The 26,567-nt window shown below is 37.9% G+C and overlaps 1 long non-coding RNA gene across 1 annotated transcript in view; it reads left to right on the forward strand.

The window, feature by feature from the left end:
- Positions 1–11,649, forward strand: part of LOC125752476 (uncharacterized) — a 28,462-nt gene extending 16,813 nt beyond the window's left edge. The window contains exons 2-3 of the long non-coding RNA XR_007402044.1: positions 9,568–9,807; positions 11,344–11,649. This is a non-coding gene — a long non-coding RNA (uncharacterized LOC125752476). The remainder of the gene's footprint in view (positions 1–9,567; positions 9,808–11,343) is intronic.
- The last annotated feature ends 14,918 nt before the right edge of the window (positions 11,650–26,567 follow it).

Genomic DNA, 26,567 nt, shown 5'->3' on the forward strand with positions numbered 1-26,567 from the left:
GACTGAAAGAAGCAAGTAAAACAGCCCTAGAAAGAGAAGGACGTTGGTGTATTGAAGTCTCAGAAAGATCTATGGTTAGATCATAGAGCAAGTGACAGACAATGATGTTGGTAGATAGGAGAGACTGGATGATGTGGAGTTTTGTAGGTTGTGATAAAGGGTATGGATTTTATTCTAAGTGAAATCTAAGTCTATAGATAATCTTTTAAGAATTTAATTATCCCATAAAACTTAGTGCAAAGTTAAATTACCTAAAGATGAAGTGGCTGATAGTCTGGAGCTTTATTATTTTTAAAAGCTTTATCTACAATTTAGTTGAAAAGGTGCCCCATGTGAAAGAACTGCTGGTAGTTATGAAATTGGCTTAAAGATTGAAAGATTCATGTCTTCAAGATACTGGAATTGAAGATGGCAAACAACCTACTTACATAGAGCATCCAAAGAGAGAGTGACAGAGTCAAGGCATCTCATTTTTAACCTTTGTGAAGTTAATTTTTAATATCTCTCAGGGCTAACTGGATTTGGAATACAGATATGAAAACTCTCATTTCTAGGTATGGCATCATTTGTCATCATCTGGAAATGTGACTTTTTAAACATTTGGTCTATAGCCAGTTTCCAGTGGATAAGTCATCCCATCAGAAAAACATATCCTAAAAATAGGATACTCAAGTCTCAGCAGAGAATCTTAGACTGCTTTATCTAGGAGTTCTCTGAGACTGGATTCTAAAGATATTATCCCTGAATTTGCCAAAAGATCTGAGCTACTGGTGCTATTCATTCAATATAATACCTTTCAGGAGTCACAGATCTTCTTGGGCCAGCACATGAAAACGAGGATCAGTAGTAACGTAGTCACCATAGAAACTACATTACCTTTCAGTGCTCTCTTGCCTGATAAAGCGTAATTGATGATACTGTTAACATTATTGGTTGAAAATAATGCACACAAGTTATAAATCATAAAATCGTGAGGGAACCTGCTAAAAACGTTACAAAAATGAACAAATTGCTAAATTATGTGTGCAATACAAATGGATTACTAAAGCCCTACAACTGGTCTTTATTGTAGAATTTGAAGTCACCAACATAACACCTACTTCAAATATGGATTCCTAAGATTTGCAATCCATAAATGATGTGAACTTTTCAATATCCTTAAGGTATCAAATAGCTTTACCATTTAAAAAATACAAACAACAAATTTCAAAACTAAACTGTCAAAAGGAAAAAGTTTCCAGTTTACATTTAGGAGTCCTTTCTTATAATAGAGGGTCAGCACAGGAGGTGCAAAGAGAGAGGGAGAGAGAGAAAGAGAAATCCCATTTCATTCTTAACCAAATTAGTTTGTGCTTATGAAGATGTCAAACCTTCACTTTACCCAATAAAGCATTTTTGGTGTGGTAATGATGTTCCCCCTGGTGTATTTCCATTAAACTAAAACAATTTTTTTAAAAAAATCTGGCTTTATAAACAAATGTGGACCTATGATTGTTTTAAACATTTTAACCAAAAAAGCAAGGCACAGGCATTTTTGTCTTAAATTTAAAATAAACTGAAAGAATACGTTGATGTTCTTTGTTTCAAATACATTTTGGAACCCAGCAGACCACATTCGACCTAGTTAAATTATCTGAATGGATTTTGGGGGAAGAGAAAGGAGTCTGTTCATTTTAATATACCTTCAGAAATATTTTACTTCTGATGATGACAGCAGCTCTTGCTGACAACTATTAATACATTATAAACACCCCATCAGAGTTATATAAAAACATGTCAGTTTTAAAGAGAACATCTTTGACAGCAAATTTTCTGATTGTGAAACAGCTGTGCCTTCAGTACAATGCATTAAGTAGTTTATTCCTTTTAGATAGTTAAATTGTGCATGAAATGTTGCTGGCGCAAGGGCTCCAAATCTGGCCTGATTAGCGAACATCTGTTACATTGGAAAAATTCATGTCTACCCTAATTAGCTGTCAGGCTGATGTACATCAGGCCTGATGGTGAGGGATCCTGTGCTGTTTAAGTCAGACCAGGTTCCTCTCCTCTCCCGTCACCTGCCCTTTCAAATCTCTTCCTCTCGTGTGTTGCTGTAATTAGAGATGGTTGGACATACAATGGAGCAGGCTACGGTCACTTATAGTCCCATCTGTGCAATATTTTTATTCCCACCAAACTTGGGAGCTGAGAGATCAAGTAGTTCAACAGCAGTGAGGCCGTTAGACCTGTTAGCTCGGTGACATTTGATAATCCTGGTTCCAAGATCTTCATCCGAAAGACTCTTAGAATCCATCTGGGGGACTGAAGGGTAATCTACAGCTTCTGAAAAACTGATTTTTGTTTTGTTTGTTTTAAGTAGGAGTAGCTCTCAGCTAATCTGGAAACATGGTAGTGTACTGTCAAAGTGTCGAGGTACTGGAGGATCGGCTATTAAAAAGGAGGCAAGAAAAAAGAAACTGAGTGTTTTGAAAGCAGAATTTGCCTGCCAGTCCTGTGGCTATTGACAGCTACAGGAGGCAAGTGAAATCAAAAGCTCTGATTTTATCAAATTTATTAGTCCAGTGTATGGAGGGTTTTCCAATGTCAATAAAAACTTCCATTGACCTGTGGCTGGGCACAAATCATAACTTCCTGTTCAAACTAGCAGTAAACTGGAAAGTGCAGTTTGTTCCTGAGCTGGTGAAATCCTCATTTGCTCTGCAACAACCTTTTATATAAGAGCTGGCTTGCCTGGGGCCAAGTTCAGATTCAACCTGAAAGATTAAGAATATATAAGATTACAACATCAGATTTTATTAGCGTGTGATTTGACCTAGGAAGAATGAAAAATCAGCCTTTTTTCTAACTTGGTATCATCTTTTCAAGATAATTCAAGTACAGGATTATTATTCCCAAGCATACGTGAAGTATAATTACAATGTATGCTGCAATTCTGTAATTGAAGACATGCTTTATGAAATGCTTGATGTGTAAGTTATAAATGGGAAAACTCATTTACCCAGAGCCTTCAGAATTTTTCAGGTGAACTCAAACAGGAATTCTGAATGCTCTTGTTATAACACTCTAGCCAAACTGGACTTGAATTGTCTGGACTAAGCGAGGTCTTTCCTTCCTTCCTTCCTTCCTTCCTTCCTTCCTTCCTTCCTTCCTTCCTTCCTTCCTTCTTCCTTCCTTCTTTCCTTCCTTCCTTCCTTCCTTCCTTCCTTCCTTCCTTCCTTCCTTCCTTCCTTCTTTCCTTCCTTCCTTCTTTCCTTCTTTTCTTCCTTTCTTCCTTCCTTCTTTTCTTCCTTTCTTCCTTCCTCCCTCCCTCCCTCCTTTCCTTCCTCCTTCCTTCCCCCTCCCTTTCCTTCCTTCCCTCTCTTCTTCCTTCTTTCCTTCTTACTCTTTCTTTTACCTTGGAATACCTCCCCTATCCTTCCAAAGCTTACCTAGTCAAGGAGTTAAGTGTGATCTCAAGCACCAACTGTTATATAACAGCATTGATCTAGTTTCAAAGAAAGGGCAAAATTTACTGAAATAACTACATCCTATACTACAGCTTTACTTACATCATCTACCTCTTCTCAACAGTTGGCATTCTGCATTTCTTTTATGGTACTTGCCATTTCTATCTCTTATTTAAAATATTTATATGCCATAAAATATCTTTCGTCTCTTATACTAGACTGTAAGCTCCCTGGAGACAGGGACAATGAATTATTTCTGTATCCCATAAAGTATAGTTCACAATAAGGTCTTAGTAAATGTTTACTGAGTCTGTATTATTTGGCTCAGAGACCTAGTGTTAGGTCTCTTGGTTAAAGTATCTGCTACAACTAAAAAACTCATGAATGATGAGAATTGACTGATATCTCCAGCTGCCTTGAGACAACTACCACAGGCCAGGCGGGAGCCCAGAGTGGTATGGGGTAGTGTCAGAAACATCTGCCAGTATTCCACTCAAGTTAAGAATGGCCAGGGGCACCTGAGTGGCTCATCCAGTAAGAGTTTGACTCTTGGTTTTGGCTCAGGTTATGATCTCAGGGGGGTGAGATGCAGCCTTGCATTGGGCTGCCACAGTCAGCCAGGAGTCTGCGTGAAGATTCTCTACCACTGTCCCTCGCCCTACCTCTAAAATAAATAAATCTTTAAAAGAAAAAAAAAAAAAAAAAAAAGAGTGGCCAGACTTCTCTGAACAATGATAACCAGAATTCCCAAAGCATTGAGAATTGTCTGACTGCCCTAAAGCAGTGACACCTGGAGAGTACTGGGGATCCTGCTTGTCTAGGGCTGGCCCAGTTTGTTGTGAACTGGGATTTCTGTGGTAGCCTTGCTCGGAGGCTCAGAGATGCTCTGGAGCCCAGTGGGTTTCCTGTCTCACTTCCACCTCTCTCCCCAAGATGCTTCCCACTGACATTCCACAGAGCCTTCTGCACTGGTTTCTTGGTTTATCAAGAACCGAGAGGATAGAAAATACTGTAGGAACACAGCTCTCTGCTTAACTTTGTGGATTTTAGAGAAACTAAACAATTTACATTTTTCAAACATATGCCAAGCTTTTGGAATTTTGTTCATTCTATCTTGAAAACTACCTTGTAGCAACTCACCAAAAGACAAAGAATTGAAATGTGATTTTATTCTGACTTGAAAAATACCTTTTGAGAAAGTTTTTCTCTTTATGAAAAAGAAATAGTACAATGTTGCTTGAGTTTTATTGCACATTTAAACATTTTTAATAGGTTACTTCATTTGAATATAGTAGCTATATCCACGTTTATCCAAGGATACACTGTCTGCATTTGAAATACATAGAAAAAAAAAACCCATTAAGATAGAAGCTTTTAAATGCTTACCTGGTTGGATTTCCAACCAGCAGCAGCAGCATTCACAACAAAAACAACCATCACAATCATAATAGCAGAAGAGCTTTATTAAATATCCAATATGTACACATCTCATGCAGTACTGTCTCTGCTCACAGATTCTGTAAGTTTATTTTTTCCATTTTACAGATGACAAGATTTGGACTCAGGGAGATTATGTGACTTGCCTAAGGCTCCACAGCTAATAAGTAGCAGAGCCAAAATTCAATCCATATCTAACCTTTAAGTGATTGTGTAACTGCCATTCAAGGGAATCTTCTTTGACATTTTAAATACTTTTTAAATTTAGAAATACTTTCATTGTTTTCTAAAATACTTTGAGGACCAAAAATTTTTACGTGGATAAATGGCATTGTTCCCTGAAAGGGGCGATGGTTTTTATATATTTTGCTTGCTTGGTGGTGGCAAGTCCCACTGAGTAGTTTTATAAGAATTTACATGACTTATTGGGCAAGTCTAACCAATGAATGTATTTAGTTCAATCCAAACTAGTAAAGATTCTGAAATCTTTAAACCTCCTCTTTAGCAAATCTTATCTTTTAGATTCAAGTCTCTGAGGATATGATTACACTAAATTCAGATCCTTCTCTGAGATAGACCATGGGAACTAGAATAGTGATTTGAAAATAGCTTTGAAAATTCTGACACTATCTGCTTTATGGTCATATAGTTGCTGTGTGTGATTTTTAACTAACTTGATAAGTAAAATCCAAATGCTTTTTCTGCAGTTAATAAAGAGTGATACAACAAAAATATTTACTGTGCACTATGCCAGCAACTAAATTAACCAGTAATAATTGTTTTCGTGGCACCAATCAACAGCTGAGAAAAAAACCCCACAGGTCATTATATTTATCAAAATTAACTATAGTTTCTCCTCACCCTCCTGTATACCACTCTCTTGATCATGCTGCATTTTACACACACACACACACACACACACACACACACACACACACGGTGGGGGGGGAGCTAATTCTTCTCAATGTCTGTTTCTTTGGAAGCAATATTACAAAGTTCTGAGTATTTTGGATTGGTGAGATAGCAAATGTCTTACTGCTATTCCCAGCCTGTAATTTACTCTTGAGGCTACTGATGCCACCATTCCATAGAATCATCCCTGTCGTGTTGTGTATGGCAACAGAAGGTCACTCCCTTTCTGGAGTGACTTATTCTCCGAATCTGTCAGAGAATAGGTGTCAAACACATACATACTTTTAGAAAATGGTTACGCACAGGCCACCCAAAACTGGGGAAGAAACTCTTACCTACTTCTGCCAGCTTCACTTCACAGAAACCGTAAACCCTTCTAAGAGAATTGTGCAGTTCCCTACAGAGGCTCAGCCCTCTCTTTCAGCCAAGCAATAAAGAGCTAGCATGGCACCATTGAACCCCAGTCCTCTGGACAATGCCCTCAGTGTCTGGGGTTGGCCTTCATTGGGCAGCTTGGATGACAGAGACCCTGTCAGCAGAGTACTGCTTATTGATGTTCGTTAAGATGATCATGGCAAGGGGTAGCTGATAAAACCTTTCCCTGGAGTTGACACTGTTGCTTAGTACAGAGTAGTAGGGAATAAGATGTTTGGAGTGAAGTAACTCTTGACAGAATGAGACAACTTATTAGTGATGATGAGAGGAGTCTTCTGGGGAGATAGGTGTTCCACAATACGTTAGATCCCATAGTTTTGGACAAACCTGGGGTCTACAGGCCAGGATTCTCTTTTAAGGAATGATTTTTTTATAGACTGAGAGGAAGTAAAAGATGAGCCCCACTGAGCAGTGCAAGTGAACAGGGGATGGCGTGTTATCACAATGGACCTTTTCACTAAGCTCATAATAAAATTATTTACTCTTAATTGTGTGCATATCACACACATGAATGTGTGATACTCTTCTTTCTCTTCTGGCATGGAAATCCTGGTGTTTAAACCCAAGTAAGACAGAGATGTTCTTGGGGGGTGGGGAGGAGAGTCCAACTTTGTTCTTAAGCTGAATAATCAGTCAATTCACTCAAAATAGAAGATAGGCCCTCTGTAGACATGGCCCAGAGTCAGCCAATATAGAGAGGAAAATTAAACTTAGAGTTTCTGACACTTCACTCTTGTTTTCTCCCTACTAGATCCTCCCAGTTCACTGAGAAATCATTAGGTCTACACTATAAGCCAATTCTCCTCGAAGCCTGACAAATTTATAGCTTCTCAAAACATGGATGCCAAAGTAGAAGTTATCAATTATTTTCAAGGTGTCTAACTTTTAGCTGGGAACATTGATATAGATATGTGATGGCATCTGTAATTCCAGCCAGTCCTCATGGGAATATCCACAGACGCTTTTTTGGAGTCCTCTCTAAGATAATAAAACAGGCTCTGGTCAGACACACTGTACCTCACACAGTCTAACAGCTTTCGACATAAATCTAGAACATGATTTACATTTGAAAGCACCAGATCAATAGTTGAGGAGGGATTATTTTTTATCAACTTGGCTCTAATTCTCTGAAATATAAAGTTATTTTTTTAAATGTCAAGACCAACTACACCCACACTAGCACAGAATGGCTTTGTCGAAAAAGTTGAAAAAAAAAAAAAAACTAACGTAAATTTTGTGTTGACATCATCCAGGTTAAGTCTAAAAAAGAAAAATACTTACTTTTGTAAAATGAGAGGCTATTTTATCACTCAGAGAATGTCACATCAATTGTAAAGCCATCAGCCCCAAGGTTTGGTGGTGATTGCTTCATATTTACTGTTAGTCCGGCGATGGGGATGGTACTTTTACAGTCTTTGGACAGACTAGTGAGTGTGACATTTAAAGTGTTGATTTTTGCAGCACTTATGTTAATTGTTGTAATTTTCCTGATGAACCACCATTCTGGTTTCCTGATGCAGCCAAGATAGTTTTACATTTTCTATGCAGGGCCTCTTTGCCATTTGGTCTGTGTAGTGTCAGCGGCGAGTGCTACTGAAAGCAGACAAAATTGCAAGCAAATTGCATCAGATTGCCAACATTGTGAAAAGGTAAATTGCTTGCAAATCTATTTAAACCACTGCCCTATTTTCATCAGCTTCAGTACTTGGTATTCATGATTGCTTAATTGGCGACCTTTCCTATTGTGTAGTGCTTTATGGTGTAATGGAAAGCGATCTTTACCAAACCAATTACCCTTTTTTTCTCAGCACTACATTATTGCTGTGATTGCAACTGCCAGTCCTTTGTAAATGAACTTTCTGATTTCAATGATGTTTTTAAAATGTAAGATAGAAAAAAGTGGCATTCATATTGTGCGATGTTCTATTTTGAAGCCTCTTTGTAGCCACTATTGTCTGGGAAAATGGACTGAAGGGTTACACAGTACCTACAAATATCCATGTAACTATTATTAATATTATTATAATGTCCTCCTTTGTACTGCAGCTCAATTAGGAAAGGATAGGAGAAATATTTTGTCACCCTGTCAAGTGCACAGGAAGTGCATTTGAGGCTTCTTTTTTGACACATACATTATCTCTAGTAATAAGACAAGATTCTTTTTAAGGAGTGGCGATGAAGATACAAAATCAATTAAAACGAAATTCACATTGCTGGTCTTATGGTCACTCAGCATTTAAAAAAGAGCTTGAAATAACTCAAATATTAAGACTTGGCATGAAAGCTTAATTTTATAAGAGAAAGTGGTAAGCGAGCTGAGAAATAGTGAATTTTTAAGATCTCAGGTTCTGCATATAGATGCCAAAACACAGCAAAACACCACCATTCTACACATGCAAAGCTTAACATATGTACAATCCAGACATGTAGCCTGAATTGCAACAGAACTAAGACAGCCTCTTTTTAAAGTTCCCTTAAGAAACAGCCTATAAAATTAACGCCCACATGGATTCTCATAAAGATGGGGCATGGAACTGGAGTGAATCCTGTTTACGTATTTTTATGTGATTTAGAAAATTATATCATTACTCCTAGGCGTACGTGCAGAAAGGGAGCTTCAAGTAATTTAGTCATTCTCTAATACAGTAAGTGGAAATGGATGCATCGTTCTACCCCCTACAGTTAGAAACTCTATTGTGTGAGGGACATTTTGCAAAGATTTCTTTTACTCTCTTCTCTCATTTAATTAGGAAAAAAATGGAGTTCAGACCAGGCTTGCCAATGATGATCAGGTGATTGTTGATTTTAGTACCTTTGATGTAATGTAATGATTTATTTACAGCACAGCATCTTATTCTTTGAAAGCAAAGAAATGTGTTTATTATCTGCTGCTTCTGAAAGTGTTCATAACAACCAATTTTACTGTGATATTGAGGTCTAATACAGTTATTATTTTCTATCAGCAACATATATTCTTTTGGAACAATTAGACCCCTGATTCGATTTCCTAACTTTAAACATAGTCACATGTTTATAGATGACAAAATGACATTTGCTGGGGTATTTTATTGGGTTTTAAACCATGGGACTTAAAAATGAGTGTGTCGTTAATTGGGTGCAGGACCCAGAAAAATTTTCATCTTGTGGAGGGACTTTGTTAAATAACTATCGTGAAAGACCCTTAAGATGATTTTACTTTTGTTGGATGGGGGGCAGTGGAGATTTATGAGAGGGGAAAAGCTCATGGGTTAGCACACACTGCAGTTATTGGAAATGTTACCATCAGAGGTTGGTTGTGAACCATCATTCTCATCGTTCATCTTTCTTTTTTTTAAAGATTTTATTTATTTATTCATGAGAATACACAGAGAGGAGAGAGAGGCAGAGACACAGGCAGAGGGAGAAGCAGGCTCCATGCAGGGAGCCCGACGTGGGACTCGATCCTGGGACTCCAGAATCATGCCCTGGGCTGAAGGCAGCGCTAACCGCTGAGCAACCTGGGCTGCCCATCGTTCATCTTTCTAAACCAATACTGACTCTCATGATGGTGAAATGGATGGTAGTTACGTCAGCTAAGGTAGCTCAGGCTTATGAATTCCCAGGTAGTATGCTTATCACTGTAACTGGCTCATCTCATTGATTCCTCCCAGCAGTCCTGCTAGTATTCCCATTTTATAGATGAGGATACTGAGGCTGAGAAGACTTAGAGGCTGACACAAGGGCACGCAGTGAACCAGAGATGCATCTGGGATATGAACCTTAGCTGTCCGGCTCTGGAGCCTGTGACCTGCTACCCGAAGAGCTTTGTTTCCAAGCTTCTACTTTTTCTTCCTCAAGCTGTGGAGGCAAAGCTGGTTGGCTAGCAGACACCTTGCATTTTCCAGAATATTTTAAGCAGTTATTGAGGAACTGGATGGAGTGTGCCCCACAGTCCCTGAATCTTTCACTCTTTCATCTCTTTATACATGATTAGGCTCTGGTACTGATGTTCATGTTTTACATGCAAAACTCTAAGATAAACTCAAGTGTTCGAATTCAACTTCTCCTTGCAGAAGGAAGAATTCTTATGAATGCCAATGCTCACAAAGGCTCCGGCAGCTATTTCTCTTTCTCCTTTTTTTTCTTCCTTCCTATAGAAAGGCTCTTAAACACTCTAAGTATAGTAAATATCCACCCAGTCCAGCTCATTCCTGTTAAATGATATACTCTTGGGTTTGTTGTTGGAGTTTGTTGATGGTTGGAACCACCTCATTGTAGTCCAAAGCTCTTTCAAAGTAATTGCAGTAAGAATAATGAACAGATTCCTTCCTGTAATGAGCAGGGCGGGGCTTGGGGGAGTGGCTGGAATAAGGTTGGGGGAATAGGAGTTGTTGGTTCCACTTCAAGTGATCTGCAAATAAATTACAGCCACAATGAAATGTTTTTTGAGATTGTATATGAGACATGTGTCACTGATTTAAGCAAAACCTAGGTGTTTTCCTGCTTGATATCCCAATCCTCACTCTGCCATGGGTAGCTAGTGGACACTTGTGTGTATTCCTGATTCTTTTAAATGACAATGAACCATGTGTTCTATCTCTGAGGGTTCATATTATAAGACCCAATAACCAAAATGTGGGGAAAATGTGGGGAAAAAAGCAAGAGGCTGGAGAGCACCTTATATTCCCTTTTATACAGACTCATATACCAATTTCTGTATTTACCACAAAGCTGAATAAAAGGATTTGAGGTTGGTTGTGGGGAATATCCCCATATGAAAGGGTGATTTCCCTGAGAATTTATGACATCTTTAGTAAATATCCTGAGTGGATTTAATATGTTCTTTCATTTATGAACAAAAAATAGTGTATTTAAAGTTTTCAGTCTGCTCTATAGCTTAGAAATCTAGCTCTTTCGATGTGCCCTTTTGTGCTGCAGCACCACCACAAGCCATTCCTTGCACTCCTGTGGGCTTTTGAGTCCTGGGGGTCATTCATCCTCTTGCATCACATACTCCTTATACCAGATAGCATCCATTCGCTCCAAACAGGAATAAAGAATAAACTAGATGAACCCTGTGGTACTAACTGACCCCTCATAGAGACTAAGGTTTTTGTTTTTGTTTTTTTTATAGCCTGTATGATGATGCAATGCACTTTCACCACTGATGATACTCCTAAGGAAGCAGAAAATTCTCTGAGTTCACTTGGCCTTCATTCCTTCTCTACAAGAAGATAAACTGTGGAACATTGCCACAAAAAATAGTTCACATCTCTAATTTCCAATTAATGGATAATTTTTCACTGTGGCTCACCCTCAGGATGGTTGTATAATTTAAGAACAGATGGAAATAGTATGCCATAGAGAAGACTTAATGAAATTTGTGGAACAGGATTGACAATTCTGAGTTAGTTCGTTGGCTCTGTTTGTTTGAGGGAGAATATAGGTATTTGATATACTTGTAATAATAATAAACAGTGTTTAATGCTTATTTAGGGTTTATTATGAGCCAGGCACTGTACTTTTTGACATTATTAATCCATTGAATAGTCCCAATAACTGTGTGAGTAGATACTATTATCACTCTCATTTAATAAAAGAGGAATCTGAGGTTCAGAGAGATTAAGCAAGATTTCTAAAATCAGATGGTTTGTAAGTGGTGGATCTGAGATTCTAACTGTGGACAGTCTGCAAGTTATTATTGCCTTCCCACTAAATGAGGAGGACGATGAGAAGGAAGAGGGAGGGAGGAAAAGAGGAAGGGAAAGGAAGGAAGAAAAGGGAAAGGAAGGGAAAGCCTGAGTGTCTGATCATGCACAACAGGATTTAGAATTCTCCATAGATTTCTTTCTTTTTTCTTTTTAAAAATTATTTATTTCTTAAAAGTAATCTCTTCAACCAACATGGGGCTTAAATTCATAACTCTGACATCAAGAGCTGCATGCTCTTCCAATTGAGCCAGGCAGGTGCCTCCAGAATTCTCCATAGGTTTCTGTGAGATTATTTTTTACAGAAGTATGTCCTTCCCTGGGAATCAGTATAATTCTTGTCTTTACAATTTTTTTTCAGTTGACTCTTGATCAGTGAAGGATTCCTTACATTTCACCTTCTGGGTGACAAGCATTATTGTCACTCACATAATGGTGTAGTAGATGGTACTGGTATCTTGATATAAGCAGATTTCCACCTAAGAAAAGGCTATTAATAGAGCCATGTACATAGAAATATCTCCTTTCTCTCTCTTAAGGTGGATTTCTCTTTTTTTAAGATTTTATTTATTTATTCAAGAGACACACAGAGAGAGAGAGAGGCAGAGACATAGGCAGAGGGAGAAGCAGGCTCCCTGCAGAGACTCTGATATGGGACTCAATCACAGAAATCCAGGATCATGACCTGAGCCAAAGGCATATGTTCAACCACTGAGGCACCCAGGTGCCCCTTAAGGTGAATTTCTCAAGGGCTCATCTTCAGTTAGCTGAGCAGCAGATAAAGAAATGGCAAGACTCAGGAGGGAGAGGGCTGTTAAAATCCAGGGAGATGGAGCCTAAAACAAATTAAACCTACTACTTCTGCCTAAGTCCTGAATGATACAGACATTCATTCTATTTAATATGTATTGTACAAGAAGATCTTGAAGGAGACAAATGTTTGAGATGCCCTCCACTCATGTTGAGCTATTTGGGAAGCAGTTCCAAAAACCAAAATGCAAAGTTATTTTCCTAACACTGAAAAAAATGTGTGTAAATCAGAGTGATGATTTCTCAGTAAGGAGAGTCTCCAAATTGTGGAGGCCTGGGTGGAGAATGCATTCAGTATCTCAGTCATTCAGTAAATATTTGCTGATGATTTTTTGCAAGTCCAACACTGCGGGGATATGTAGTGAGAGTCACAGCTCCTCTCTAAGAGCCTCACAGTCTGGTGGCATGCATTGGGTCAGCTATGACAGAGACTTCTTTTAGAATGCAGCGTTAAAATAATTTTCTTTTGGGACGCCTGGGTGGCTCAGCAGTTGAGTGTCTGCCTTCGGCTCCAGGCCTGATCCCAAGTCCTGGGATCGAGTCCCACATCAGGTTCCCTGCAGGAACCATGCTTCTCCCTCTGCCTGTGTCTCTGCCTCTCTCTCTGTGTGTATGTCTCTCATGAATAAATAAATAAAATCTTTAAAAAATAATGAATTTCTTTTAATTAAACAAATTAACATGAGAATAATATGTTTATTTTTAAATTTTATTTTATTTTTTATGTTTATTTTTTATGTTTATTTTTTAAAAGGTTTTATTTATTTATTCATGAGAGAGAGAGGCAGAAACGCAGGCAGAGGGAGAAGCAGGCTCTCCACAGGGAGTCCGATGTGGGACTCCATCCCAGAACCCAGGAGCTGAAGGCAGAAGCCCAACTGCTGAGCCACCCAGGTGTCCCTGTTTATGTTTTTATTTTTTTATTTTTTAAAGATTTTATTTATTTATTTATCCCAGGTCTCCAGGATCACACCCTGGGCTGAAGGTGGCGCTAAACCGCTGAGCCACCTCAGCTGCCCCCTGTTTTTTGTTTTTGTTTTTGTTTTAAAGATTTATCTATTTATTTTAGAGAGCAAGAAAGAGCATGGGGGGAGGGACAGAGGGAGAGGATGTGACTCCTGAAGCAGACTCCCAGGTGAGTAAAGAGTTCATGCACATGGGCTGGATTCCAGAATCACAAGATCATGGCCAGAGCCAAAATGGAGAGTTGAACATTCAACCAACTGAACCACCCAGGTATCCCTAGAACAATCTCTGTTTAAATGAGAGTGGAACAAAAGCAAAAAATTACAGACCCAAGAACAGAATTTTATATTAAAGAGAGACTTACTTTACCTAGAACAGTCCATTCTAAAAAGTGTGCCAATACTTATAATACATTAAATTGCATATGTCAATACTTATTTCTACTCGCTTTAAGAGATATAAGGGAAATTTCATAATAATGACTTTGAAAGAATATAGTTAATTTAACTTTGGTCCCTAGATACTATTTTGATATTCAATGAATATTTATCCTAAAATTTCAAATGACCTGTGTTTTAAAATATTTGCAATTTAGAAGAATATTTCTAAAATAAAAGATTGAGACTTCTTACTCATGATATCCTTCTAAAATAAAGACCTGATTGCTTTCATTATCTTAGGATGAAATTATCTTAATTGGCTTGTTTGTTAATGTGAGATAGACTTCTCATAGCCATCTTTCTAAGTAATATCACATTTAGTTTTCATTAAGTATTCAGCTTTCACAGATTTGCTGGGATTTTTTACACAACATCTATTTTAAGGATATCTTATCAACTTAGGGCATTTTAATGAGCAACTCAGTACTTAAACAGAGCATTTTTTAATTGATCTTGGTAGCCAGGCATGCTAAACACTGCTGTCTATGGAACCCTGAGCACAGCATAACTCATGGGTCTGGCTACCATGAGATTGAGCATGAAATTTCACATCAAAGACCTCCATGCTGGAGGAACAGGGATGCAAGGGGGTGGTATGGCTAAGGCAAATGAGAATGCACAAAGCAGGCTGAGTTCTTCCCAGTGTGCTAGGAGACTAGCTGGAGTTTCGTAGGCAAGGGTCATTTACAGTCACTGCTCACTCTGGAAATAATAAGCTCCAGTGGTCAGAGCTGTGATAATAGAGGAGTGAGTCTTGAAACACCAGCCACAAACACCCAGGCTACCTTGTGAGAGGCAGGTAGTCTCTAGACAGGGCCAACTTCATGGACACGCTACCTGTGGGCCCAGTGCCTATAAGGACTCCATGCTTGTCTTAATGTTCTGTAGTCCCTGTTCTAAAAGTCTTAAGAATTTTTGAACAGAAGGCTCCCTATTTTCGTTATGTAGCTGATTTGAGCAAAAGGATTATTTTGAATTAAGAATGTTTCATTCTGAGAAAGCCGTTGGCAACATCCAGGGTGTGAAATCAGGTCTGGAAATTAACACAGGGGGATGTACTGAGGAAATATGAAATGATTAATTGGCAATAATAATAATAATAATAACATGATCAAGGGATAATGTTTTATGGCTATCTTGATCTAATAGGACTAGAAATGGTTGCCTGATGAAGGAATGAGAGCTCTGTGACTCTGTTATTGGAGTCTTCATCTTAGAGTAATGGTAAAGGGGTTCCTATGTATCAGTGATATTTGAACCTTTTTGACCATGTCCATAGTGAGAAATACATTTATTTTATTTATGACCACACATATATATATGTGTGTGTGTGTGTGTGTGTATACACATATATATGTATTTATCTGTGTATGAATTTTTTTTATTTTTGGTGAATTTTTTTATATGTGCATGTGTATATATATATTTTAAACACTTATGTACAGGTTTTATGACATATAAACTCTTAAGTCTTATCCCACACAATATGCATTTTGATATTTTCTGTCCTATTCTCTTTCATCTTAAAAGATATATATGCTGGTTGTTGCCTGCTAAATCAATTTCTTGACCAACTAATGATCATAGTCCACAGTAGGAAAAACACTATTAACATAGCATGGAGGGCTTGCATTAGATAACTCTTAACATTTTTCTAGCTCTAAGATTATAATATTCAAAAGCTAAAAATTGCAAGTTACTCCACAGGCAGCTGAGTATATGCCTAACCAACTGAAGAACAAAGTACAAAAAGCCCTACACTAATTCTTCAGAGGCCTGGGTTAGAACCCTTGGTGTGCTACTATTTCAACACCTTTAACAAGTCTATTTATTACTCTCTTTCTCAATAGCCCTATCTGAAAGATAAAAGATTTGTTTTAATCCTGAGAGTTTCTTCTTTTTTCTAACAAATAGCAAAGTACAGTCATCCCCCAAATAAAATCTTTGTGATAGGTAAAAACAGTTAAAAGTGAATTGTGATGGTGGAGTCTGCAGTGGGTAGTCAGGGTTCTTCTCATAGACCCTGCTCAGCACTCTCTACTCTTCTCACATTTCCCACCCAAAGAGCTGTAGTACTGCAGTGAACAGAGCTTAAAAACCACTCAACTCAGTAACAGAATCTTAAACTTTGATCGGGGGACTACTGGTGAGCAATGGAGATCAAAAATGAAACCAAAAGACTCCATGTGTTTCTAAGTTTTTCCCTCAGTTCAGTGTTTTTCTCTCCATTTTCCTGATGAGAAGGAGGCTATGTCTGTCCAGTTCCCTGCTTTATCTTCAACAGCTAGCACGGTGCCTAGTACACAACAGGTGCTCAATACATATTTGTGGAATGAATGAGTCACTTTAAAAAACTTATCAAAGTAAAAAGTGTGTGTCTGGAGAGATCTATGAAAAGTCTCAAATTATTAATAGATGCAGGTTTTAAGGCTCTGGGTTCATGCCTCATCAGTTTGATTTTAGTACTGCATATTTTTGTGGTGAAATTGAACACTGTTATCTCCATTTTATAGATAATACCAGGACCCTATACAATTAAGTGTCTTCTTGGAAGTGACCTAGCTTTTTGCAGGTGAGAATTATGATCTAAAGTGATTGAATTTCTGATCTGTTTATCGATGAGCTCTAGAATGAATCTACATGAGTACATCCTAGTGTTCAGTAAATGGGGTGCATCGTATTTCACGACTTTGTAGAGCCACTGGTATTTTGTTGAGTGATGTAATCGATAAAAGGAAACATTGGTATTTTGTTGAGCGATGTAACTGATAAAAGGAAACTTGCACTGTGCCAATCATTTGCCTCCATGGGCTCACCCATTTCATTCCTGAATATGAGTCTCACTGTTAGTAGTAATTTGTTTCATAATATTGTGGTATGATTGAAAGCAGACAGGAAAAAAATAAGGTCATACGGATTTTTTCCCCCTTAATGGAATTACTACTCAGAAAAAAATGGTACTTTGGTTGGGTAAGTCTTTATCATACCAAGTGAGCTCTTCAAAATGTTATGTCCCATTTGTATCACTAACTATATTTTTAAGATGACAAGAGATGAATGAAATATAAAGCTTATGGTTACACAGGGTACTCATCTTCATGCACAGCTTCAACATTAATGTAACCTTTAAAATGTAACCTTTAAAAAGCGTGGTAGTTATCAGCTGCATGACCCATATCAAAATGGAACTGCCTGTCAAGCGTTGCTCATTTGATGCATGAAAGTTCTATATTTTCTTTCATAGGCATACGTTACAGTACCTTTATGTTGGCCCGCAGAGCATGCCAATGTAGAATTTCCATAATTTTAAATTCTGAGCCAACAGTATAACTGCTGGTATCTATTTAGATGGCTCAGAATGCCCAGTACTACTTTGGGATAGTTTCTTCCTTAAAATGAAATCAGAACATCCTCTCAATTAATGTGCACAACTTTATGTTGGAGCATTCTTATTATTCTCCTTTAATATAACTTGTAATCATTCAGAATGTACCCAGAACCTATTTACATTTTGGGAATATATTTTATTTGACTTGATACATATACTATACAAAAGCCAGTTAACCACTTTGATACAATAAGCAATGTTCTCTATCACAAGCCCCCCGCGCCCCCCCAAAAAACCTGCTGAGGGCACCAAAACACATGACACTAACAAAATACTCTAAATGAGGTAGACCAGAGAAAAAGCCATTTGCACTATTAGATTAAGTGATTTTGAGCAACATAAAATTGCCTGTTTCCAGACATTTTTGGCCTACAAAAATGGCAATTTTATGTAGTTTAATCTACATCTCTAAGCACCTGTTGCTTCCTCTGTCATTATGATTTCTCAAAGTTGGGGCTGCCCTGCATTGGAAGAAAACGGAGTCAAAAAGATCTCAATGAAAAAAAAAAGGATCTCGATGGGTTTTACTCTGCCTTCATAGGAAGGGAAAATACTCAAAAAGATACTTAGGGGATCAGTTTATCATTGCTTTGATTATTCTTGAAGAAAAAGTAGAGAGAGTCACCTTAAAAAAATTACTGACACTTCCTTTTATCAAATGTTTTCACTTTCTAGAAAAGTGCACTTGAGAAATAATGAAGATAATGTGCAAAACTTAATTGATGATGTTAATAGTTTATAATATCTAAGACTTGAATATAACCTACAGGACCAATAATAGGAGTTTGGTTAAATAAAGTGTAGCCCTTCCATAATAAAAAAATAAACAAATGTGTTTATCAAATAGGAAAGATGTTAATGAAAAAGTATTTACTTTAAAAAAAGATACAAAATATCTTTACATTATCTCAGTAAAAACATTAAAATAGATCTATTTAAACATGCATTAAAAAGACCAGAATTTCATACACTGTTGTCAGTGATAATTTCTGGGTATAATGTTAAGATTATGGATGCTTTGGATCCTTATTTTTCTTGTTCTACATTTTCTACAATGAATATGTATGGATAATATGATAGGAGAAAAATAGTAAAATAAAATAGGTTAGTGTTTATCATTTCACTCATTTTTTAAAAATATCTAATTTGTAAGTTAAGACATTTCCTGAGTATTTGCATCATGGGCAATCATTAGCACAGACAAAATCAAATGGAACATTATCCATATGGGATTTTCCTTTGGCATTCCTGAAGAGTCTGAATCACCAAGAGAATAAAACGGCAAGAGCAAGAGCGGCAGAGAGATGGAAAGCAAACCTCTGAAAGGGACTTATAGCAAATTAGTGAATTTAAATAATTTTCTACATTCCTTGTGCTTTTTAAATTTTGGGTTGTTTACCTTCTTCCAGTGAGTATTAATTAGGTTGCTAAAGAAGGTAAACAAACTTAATTGGTAAACAGGAAATACTTTACATGAGACAAAGTTAAGTGGGATTAGTTGAACTTAATTGAGAAAATATTTCAGAAGCATTATTTTTCTGTTATCTCTTGTTATTTCTTTCAACAGAAAGAAAACTTTAAGTAGTCATGGGACAGACTTCAATCTGAAGAAACAATATAGAGATCAAATTGATAAAATAATGATTTCATAAGAAAATGAACATAACGGGACAAACGAATAGAATTTTCTGGGAAGAGTAATGACCATATGGAAATATTTATTAGGATAAGAATAAAAACAGGCTCCAGTAACTGACTCAGATTGAGAATACATGTAGTTATCAATATATATTGATGGTTGAATTTTTAAAAAGAATAAATTAATGACTATAACTTCATCTCATCTCCTTCTGGACCAGATCCTTACAATTTATATGCAGTAGCACTGAGTTAAATTAAACTGGGTGTGCTTACATGGTACACAGTAAAACATTACTGAATTTTGTGATTGGTTTACTTTAGTATGCCCGTTTCACTGTTTCATGGTTCTTTATCCTATGCAACTTCATAACATTGAACTCAGACATTAAAAAATTAAACTTGCATTTATAGAGTATATAAATATATAAGATAAAACCAAAAAGCCATAAAGTTAGAATGAAGAAGAAACTATCAAGCATTCATTATTTCAGAGTATTCACCAAGAACCATGTGGTTTTCATTAATACATTGTTAATTGATTCGAACAAAGGAACGCTCCTTAATATTTCACATGCTAGATGAGGAAAAAGAAATGACTTCTTTACCATTTGGCTGGGAAAATGAAAACATCTGTGTATTCCTTTTACACAAATGAAAAGGTGAGAGATAAAATGAGTACTTGCCTTCCTTTGCCTTCCTTGTCCAATATTACTAGCTCAGGAGCATACAGTTCACTCAGGAGCATACAGTTCATTTGGTATCCACAGTAACCTAAAGTAGGGGTGAGGTGGCTGTGGTAGCAATCTGCAGAAATCAATTCTCATCCTCAAGGTGTGTCCATGTCCATGCCAGAATTTCATTCTTTTTAAAGGCCGAATAATATTCCAATTTGCTCATATGTCATATTGTCCTTGTCCAGTCATCCATCCATTGGTAGACACTGGGATTGTTTCCATATGTTAGCTACTGTAAATAAAGCTGCTATGAGCACAGATATATAAATATCTGTTTGAGTCCCAGCTTTCAGTTCTTTAGAGTATATGCCCACAAATGAACTTGTATTATATGATAATTCTGTCTTTAATTTTTTGAGGAACCACCATACTGTTGTCCACAGCAGCTGTACCATTTCACATTCCACCCACAGGGCACAAGCGTTCTAGTTTCTCTGCATCCTTGTCAACACTTGTTATTTTCTGGGTTTTTTATTTTTTATTTTTATTTATTTTTTTATTTTTTAAGATTTATGTATTTATTCATGAGAGACACGCACAGAGAGAGAGGTAGAGACACAGGCAGAAGGAGAAACAGGCTCCATTGCAGGGAGCCCAACGTGGGACTCAATCCCAGGTCTCCAGAATCATGTCCTGGACTGAAGGCGGCACTAAACCACTGAGCCACCTGGGTGGCCCTTTTCTGGGTTTTTTAGAAGTATTTTTTTTAAAGATTTTATTTATTTATTTGAGAGAGAAAGAGCACGAGTTGGGGGGCACAGAGGCTAGGGAGAAACAGGCTCCCCATGAGTGGGGAACCCCACATGGGCTCCATCCCAGGACACTGAGATCATGACCTAAGCTGGAGACATGACACTTAATCAACTGTGCCACCCAGGCAAAAATAGAAGTATTTTTTTAAAGATTTTTTAAAAATAAGCTCTACACCCAACATGGGACTCAAACTCAAAATCCCTAGATCAAGAGTCATACACTCTGACTGACCCAGCCATGTAGCCCCTTCTGTTTTTTGATAGTAGCCATCCTAATGGGTATGAAGTAGAATCTCATTATGCTAAGTGAAAATAAGCCAGGCACATGTACACACAAAACCCAATACTGTGTGACTCCACTTAGATGAGGCACTTAGAGTCATCAAAATTATAAAGACAGAAAGTAGAATGGTAGTTGCCAGAAGCAGGGGAGAGGGGGACATGGGTAGTCATTGTTTAGTGGGTAGAAAATTTCAGTTTTACAGGATGAAAAGAGTTTTATGGATGAATGGTGGTGACGGTAGCAACAATGTGAATATACCTAATGGTACTGAACCGTATACTTAAAAATGGTTAGATGGTAAGGTGTTTTTTTTTTTTTTTACCACAATTAAAAATGAATGAATGAAGGCAAGAAAACCACTACAGTAAAATATATATCAAGGAGAGTATAAATATTCTCCTATATAAGAAAAAACTGAACCAAGGCTGGTGAGTTACATGCCTGAGAGTTACATCATAGAAGTGATGGTTATCTAGCCATCACTTTGGAATGATAACACAAATTAACATTTGATTTTTTGAAACTGAACACTTGAAGCCTGGTTCTCTGTGCCTCACAAATCTAAAGGTAAATGATACCCATATTGTTGTGTCATTCATTTTATAATTCATTTTATTTCATTAATTTTATATGAATTTTGTTCTAAATGATAGTAGACATTGAATTAGTTATATATCTGACATGTGTTCCAGTTTACTATTGGAGACCTTTTACTTTAATAAAAAGTAAAATAACTAAAAATCCATATTGGAATTAATTGCTATTTTAGAAATCAGAAGCACTCATTCAATAAGTGCTTGTTGAGTCTGTACCATGTGTTAAGTGTAGACAATTACAATGTCTTAGTTTCACTTTTAAATCAAACTTCAAAGTGTGAAATCTACTAGTTCAGGTGGTTTTCCCTTTTTTTTTTTTTTTTTTAAAGATTTTATTTATTTATTCATGAGAGAGAGAGAGAGGCAGAGACCCAGGCAGAGGGAGAAGCAGGCTCCATGCAGGGAGCCCGATGTGAAACCTGATCCCGGGTCTCCAGGATCACACCCTGGCCTGAAGGCGGTGCTAAACCACTGAGCCCCCGGTTTTTTCAAAATAAGAGTGAATTTGGAAAGTAAGTCTCTTGATTTCAACTTAACTTTCCTCATGGATGTCATGTGACTTACATCTGCTTATTGCCAGTTTGAGAGTTTATAAATCACTTTTACTCAGTAACATATATGTGATAGAATTTGAAGTTCTTAAATTATCTTAGTTCTTACCTGGGAACCAAATCCAAGTTCACTCACATCCAGGGAGAATAATTTGTAATATTCTAGAGAACAAGAGAAGTGAATAACTCTGCTACTACCATCCAAGAAATGGGAATTCCTCTTCCAGCTCTGCTTTCACAGATCCTTGTTGACACTAGGTGAGTGCTATTGCCTCCTTTTTTTGTTTGTTTGTTTTTGTTTTTGTTTTTTGGCCTAGAGAAGGGGCTGGGAACAGGAGTAGGTCATATAATAGAGTCTACATGCAGAGTTGGAATGCAGCCCTAGACGGGGTGCAGAGAGTGGAGATGACAAAGATTTGGTTCACTTTGCAGAACTTCTAGTCAGATGAAAAATGTCCAAAAAAACAAAAAACAAAAACCCACAACTGGGTAAGCCATAATTCTAAATCCAGAAAAGAAAAAGTTAAAAAACTTAGAAGGACAAAGGGTTGGTAAGGCCACTTCTTAACACTGTCATATAGGGAAATCTTTCAGCATTTTTACTAAAGGGTTCTTGTTACCTCATCCCATGTTTAAAAAAAATTTTTTTTTAAGATTTTATTTATTTATTCATGAGAGACACAGAGAGAGAGAGAGAGAGAGAGAGAGGCAGAGACATAGGCAGAGGGAGAAGCAAGCTCCATGCTTGCTCCATGCATGTGGGACTCTCCCAGGATCACGCCCTGAGCTAAAGGCAGATGCTAAACTGTTGAGCCACCCAGGCGTCCCCAAAGTCCCATGTTTAAGTGCCATGTTCACATGCTCATACTGATATGGTGAAACTAGGTGTCTTTCTTGCCTTCCAGAAGTGACCCACTTTGACTCTGTCAGTGTCTTATCTTCCAGAATATGTCCTTTCTGGAGAGTCTCTAGTCCTCTGTAGCAGCATCTTTGCTGGGTTCTCTCTGACTCAGATGTGAGGAGGCAAATAATAACATTGTGTGTGCCCTGACAGTTTTTAATGACCCCACTCATTTTCTTTGGGTTTCACCTGCCATGACTCAGCAACCTCACTTTTTAGACCATGATATTTTTTAATGCCTCTGATATGTATCAAAATGGATCTGAATCGTCATATGGAGCAATATACATATCAAGATATTTAGATTAACCTGGAAGGATACCAGCTAGGTAATAGAATATTCATCTTAGAAAAGAAAGTCATTTAGAACAGTTTGAGGGGCCTCCCTGAAATCACTGGTCAACATATTTGACTGTATTATAATATTTAGGTCTAGATCATTTTTCCATTATGCTAGTCTTGAAATCCTTTTTCAGATTTGATGAAAGAGATCTGGCAATCTGACACTCTTCTAAGCATTTAATTCATTAACCAGTTTGATCCTCACAACAAGCCTAAAGGGTAAGTGCTAATATTATGGCCATTTCATGTTGGGTGACACACTGGCCCAGCAAAGTAAGTAACTTATCCAAAATCAAATCATGAATAAAAAGCAGAGCCAAACACTGAATCATTATGGTTCCAGAATCTCGGCTCTTAACCACTGTACTGCCTCACTGCTCCCAGGGATCATGGATCTGTTCTCTTTATCTAGAACAAGCACAACAGAATTATTCGCAGGGAAAAAGGGCATTTATAAAATTCTGAACAGGAGAAACTAATGTGCTTAGATAGAGAAAAAACTTTGGGGGGACATATAAATGTAGCAGCCCTCCTGGAGATGAGGGCTGGGTCATCCCTTGCCTGAACTGTCACAGCTGTGTCCTCATTGCCTCTGCAATGATTTGTCTAACGGACACATCCAGTGTTGACACTTTCCCATTCTGAGAAACAGTCATCTTAAGCTACTCTAGACAAGTTCACAAGTAGTGCGTGTACCTGTGCTGGTGCCCTACTATCCCTTGTTCTGTTGGTCTCCTGAAATCTTTACCATTGCAGGACCTTGGCACACATTCTCACACCTCCATACCTGTCTTATCACGTTGTTCCCAGCGACAAGGACACCTCTCCTCTCCATTCTCCCAGCTCACCTTGGAAAATTCTTGCTCATCCTTCAAGGTCCAAATGAAATGGTGTTTTCTCTTGGTTCTTTTTCATGAAAGCCTCTTTTCTTCTCCAGGCAGTTTTGATCCCTCTCAACTGTGTTCCTATAGCACAGCACACTTTTATGGAACACTCACCACGATGAATTAAGACAATTGTTGACCTGTCCCTTTTTCCCAGTACATTCAGCCTAGGAAAGTAGCTATAACTCTTCATGTGTATCCTCACCGTCTATCAGAGGCTGGCATCGAGGAGTTTTTCAGTAAGTAGTTTTAAATTACATTTGCTGCTATTGGAAATTTATTATTGCCTGGCAAAATAAAATTTCAGAGTCCAAGTGTGGATGTTTCATAGCAAAACAAAACAAAAACTCTTTCCTCGAAATATCTGGAGTTGTATCGCAATGGTGTTTTTTTTTCATAGGAAGTGGAGAAGTCTTTTGTAGGCTTACCTTCTTACCAACTTAAATATTTCTAAGATTGATGTATTTCAGTGGGTACATCTTTTTTTTTTAGAAGATAACTTTAAGAATGGCATTCTAAGAATTGAGACATTGCTCCCTATAGGAGAGAATAACAATGTGAGTCTCCATGTGCATTTTAAAGTTAGTTTTCATTCTTTTATAATATGGCCAAATACCCCCATCAGTGATTTCATAGAGGTCTTCCAAACTGCCCCAAATGACTTTCTTTGCTAAGGTGGATATTCTAACACCTCAGTGGCTTCATTTCCTTCCAGACACCAACATAGAGCAACCTTGTCTTAACATATGTCAACTGGTTGTAAGAGAAATCTATCACTGGACTTGTTCCCCTGAGGTTTGCTCAGTGCCTGCCTCTGTGGGGGTTTAGACACGTGTGCCTCGCACAGAAGCAGGTCTTCCATCCATCCAGCAAGGGCTTTCCCTGTCGCTGAGCTGTTGGCAGATACAGCCCCATTGCAGTCTGATCCACACACAAAATGCATTTTCCCCAAAGCAACTGTTTTCATGTTTTCCCTCTGTCCCTGTTGAGAAAATACCTCCCAGAATAATTCTCTCCATTGACACATTGTGAGCAGGAGCCTCTCGTGGGCTTGAAAAGGGAAGCTCCCTAGACTTGCCCTCCAGTGTGTCAAGTCAGCGTGCGGCCCCAGTTACAAGATAAATGGTGGTGTGGAAACAAGTCAGCTTAGCCAACAACTGCCTGAGCGCCACAGTCAGTGTCTTTTCTGTAATTATTGCATTTAATACAGCTAGTTACTTGCACAAAAGAGCTTCCGGATACAGCAATTTCCACTGGGGGCTGTTTAGGAATGTAGAGGCCCATCATTTAGCCCTGATATTGTTGGGTTGTCAGAATTGATCATAGTTCTTGACGGAACACCTCTAGCTTTTTTTTTTATGGAGTGCCTCAGAGTGACATTTCACATTGTTTAAGTAGGAGTGATCTGTTAGTTTATATTTTATCTAAAACTGCAGATCAGATGACCTCCCTCAGGGCCTAAATGCATGAATCCTTTTCGCATGTTATAATTAATAGTGGAGCCGGGAGAGAAATTCATAACAAGGGGCCGAAGAGCTGGGCAGAGCAACTTGTCAAAAAGAAGGAAATTCCACTACAGATTAGCTTATTTTTAAGCATGTCAAGCTCTACATACAAACATGATCTATTGCTTCCTTGTAATGTCTGTTTGGGCCCACATGCTCGGGGCGGTGTCAGAGACTGCTGTAAATTTTGTCTGAGTCAGGGCAATTCTGATTGATCTCTGAGTGTAAAATCGATAAGAAGACACTGTCATTTTCTTAAAGGATGAGCTAGAAAAGGAAAATAAATTAAGACTCCACTGAATGTCTATCTCCAGTGCTCATTAATTCAGTGTGGTCTGTACTTTGTTAATGTTATGGCCACAGCTTTAATCTTCCAGGTGCTCTTCCTGTGGCTACTTGCCAGCGGCCCTTCCTTATGTTATGTATATTTCATCTGAATGGGGGTGCATGGGGTGGGGGGATAAAATGGCTGCCCTTTTTTCTCCTTTAGCTCTTGCTTAATCCATTTTATTATTTTGGAGAAATGCATCACCACGGGTACTGATTAACTTTAAAATGGACAGAGCCATTCTCTCTTCCTCTCTCCATCTCTTCATCTCTCTGTCTGTCTGTCTTTCTTCTTGATTAGAAGATAAACTCATTTGTCTTGAAGAGTTTGCGCAAATAATAACTACCAAGCATTTTGCCTTACGTAATAAACTCTGTGAAGATTAATTTTCTTGTTCTCTTTTTCTCTCTCCCTCTCTCCTGTCTCCCCTTGCCCTCTCCCCCTCTTCATTCTCTCCCTCCCTCCCTTTCTTTCTCTTTGTTAAGGCTTTTTTTATGGACACTTTAAAATTGTCTTTATAACTTCCTAG

The sequence above is a fragment of the Canis lupus genome, chromosome 14, assembly GCF_003254725.2.
Source record: "Canis lupus dingo isolate Sandy chromosome 14, ASM325472v2, whole genome shotgun sequence".
Taxonomy (NCBI): Eukaryota; Metazoa; Chordata; class Mammalia; order Carnivora; family Canidae; genus Canis; species Canis lupus.